This window comes from Capsicum annuum, unplaced genomic scaffold (genome assembly GCF_002878395.1).
Source record: "Capsicum annuum cultivar UCD-10X-F1 unplaced genomic scaffold, UCD10Xv1.1 ctg32487, whole genome shotgun sequence".
Taxonomy (NCBI): Eukaryota; Viridiplantae; Streptophyta; class Magnoliopsida; order Solanales; family Solanaceae; genus Capsicum; species Capsicum annuum.
Window position 1 is genome coordinate 1 of NW_025839200.1, and position 2,131 is coordinate 2,131.

Below are 2,131 nucleotides of genomic sequence, written 5' to 3' on the forward strand. Positions count from 1 at the left end.
GATGCTTGTCTACCTTTATGATCTTGAATCTTTTTCGACTCTTCTTGGAAACAGTCAATGTCCTTCTCTACTTGTTGCAAGCTTTGACAGAGTTTTTCATGTTATTTTCCTGTCTGCATTTCATCTTCTGCTATCATATCTTCTCATAGTCCAAAATTCAATTTTGTCATCAGCGAAATTTGCAAAATCTTTTATCTGCTCTTCCAAACCTCTCATTTCCCCATAATCACTGATTTGTTCCAGTGTTCTTGAGAAACAAATCAGTGATTATGAGGTACAATTCGAAAGGGATCTCTAGAGTAAACGGGTTTAAGCTGTGAAAACAACCTCTTGCAGAAATGCAAGGTAAAGCTGCGTACGATAAGCCCTAGTCGTTTGGTCCTTCCCCAGACCTTGAACATAGCGGGAGTTTTAGTGCACCGAGCTCCCAATTTGTTAATGAGTTACTATTCCTTTAGCCTCAATTTTGAGTCTCTTAAAAAAACTATTTATCATATCCTACTTCTTCTCTAAAAGGAATCAAGTTACCTAGTATAAGTTCTATACAAAGGAAAAAAGAAAGAAAACATACAAGAGTTAAAACTTTATAAAAATGGGCTGACGGTAGTGGCAGATCTAGAATTTTCACTTAGAGGGTCGGAGAATAATAATATAGTGCCTATGATTTGAACTCGGAACTTCTACCATGGTATTTGGAGCAACAACAACAGCAACATACCCAGTGAAATCCCACAAGTGATGTCTAGAGAGGGTAGAGTGTACGCAGACCTTATCACTACCTCGTGCAGGTAGAGAGGCTGTTTCCGAAAGTATTTGGAAAAGACTAGAAAATTTGTACATGTCTAAATCCTTGATAAACAAGTTATGTTTTTGAGAAAACTGTTGTATTCCATTCATATGAGTGAAGCTGAAATTAGTTCTGATGATTGACAAACAACTACAAAAGTCTACAAATCGAAAGTTTGTAGTAACAACTCAAATTTCTCAACACAACTCTAACGGAGAATACAAGATAATAGTGAATAATACAGCGAAGGAGATGAGATACCTGAACATAGAAAGGAGAAGAGAGTTTAACGGACTAAGCCAAAGCTTCAACGTAATTGTATAACCCCTTCAGTAGGCGAATGCGTCCTTTTAACGTGCTTGCTTAACCTGGATCCGAGAGGAAATCCACCCTATTGTTCGGTTGTAACTTCACCTCGCCTCAGGCCCAAGTCCATCATTTACTATGTTATTTCTTGTGTTGTCGGCAAATCCCATGACAGCGTTCGTAACATCGGAAGTCTTCAATCCTTAGTAAACATCAATCTGAATCAGAATCACTTCGACTATGTTCACATTCAGCTGTAGCAAAAAGAACATAACTTGTCAACTATAAACTTCAAAATTGTTTGAAATTTCAAAGGAAATTATTGTACTCACCTGGATCGTTGTAAGAACGAATGTATACACCTTTGCTTCCCAGAGATTCTTGCTCTTCTTGAATTCGTCCGGCAGAAGCCACGAGTTTTGCACTACAGCTCTGTAACTCGATTAGCTGTAGTGAGTAAATATCCGCAAACTCAATAGGGATCTCCTCCAAATGAAGGAAATGTCTAATCACTAGATAATCAAGTGTGGGGAAATGATCATCCGTGGCTTTCCAGTACTTGAGATTTGTACCTTCGATTAGCAAAAGTTTTAACCGACGAAACCTCCCTTCAATTGGCCGCGATTCTAGGCCACGACAAACATTTGCTTTCAGCTTCAGCACCTCGAGATTAGGCCATTGACCTATGATGTTCAAGTCCGATGAGTTCCAACCAGTTTTAACTTCTTGAGCTTTGTCGGAAAATATGTTGCATTAGGTACACAAACTGTAGATTTATGGAATCTTGAACTCCAGTGACTTACGTGATAACGATCAACTTTAATACTGAATGTTTCTAGCTGTTGCAGATCAATGATTTCACTGAAGTCCATAACTTCTTCACGCATGCCATAGTCATAGATGTGCCCCTGAATACATAATTTCTTAATGTTTTGAATCCTGGAAAGGACTTTCTTAGTGCAGCAATAAGGAAGCAAGCCCGAAACAGTTTGTATGTTTGACCAAACCAAGTTCCTCTCTCCGTCAATGGATGAACTT

At 38.6% G+C, this 2,131-nt stretch overlaps 1 long non-coding RNA gene across 1 annotated transcript; it reads right to left on the bottom strand.

The window, feature by feature from the left end:
- Positions 1 to 961: 961 nt before the first annotated feature.
- LOC107852543 lies at positions 962 to 2,125 on the bottom strand. Its single transcript, XR_007049590.1, has 2 exons — positions 1,426 to 2,125; positions 962 to 1,347 (listed from the first exon to the last, which is right to left on the bottom strand). It is a non-coding gene; the product is annotated as an uncharacterized LOC107852543 (long non-coding RNA).
- Positions 2,126 to 2,131: the final 6 nt, after the last annotated feature.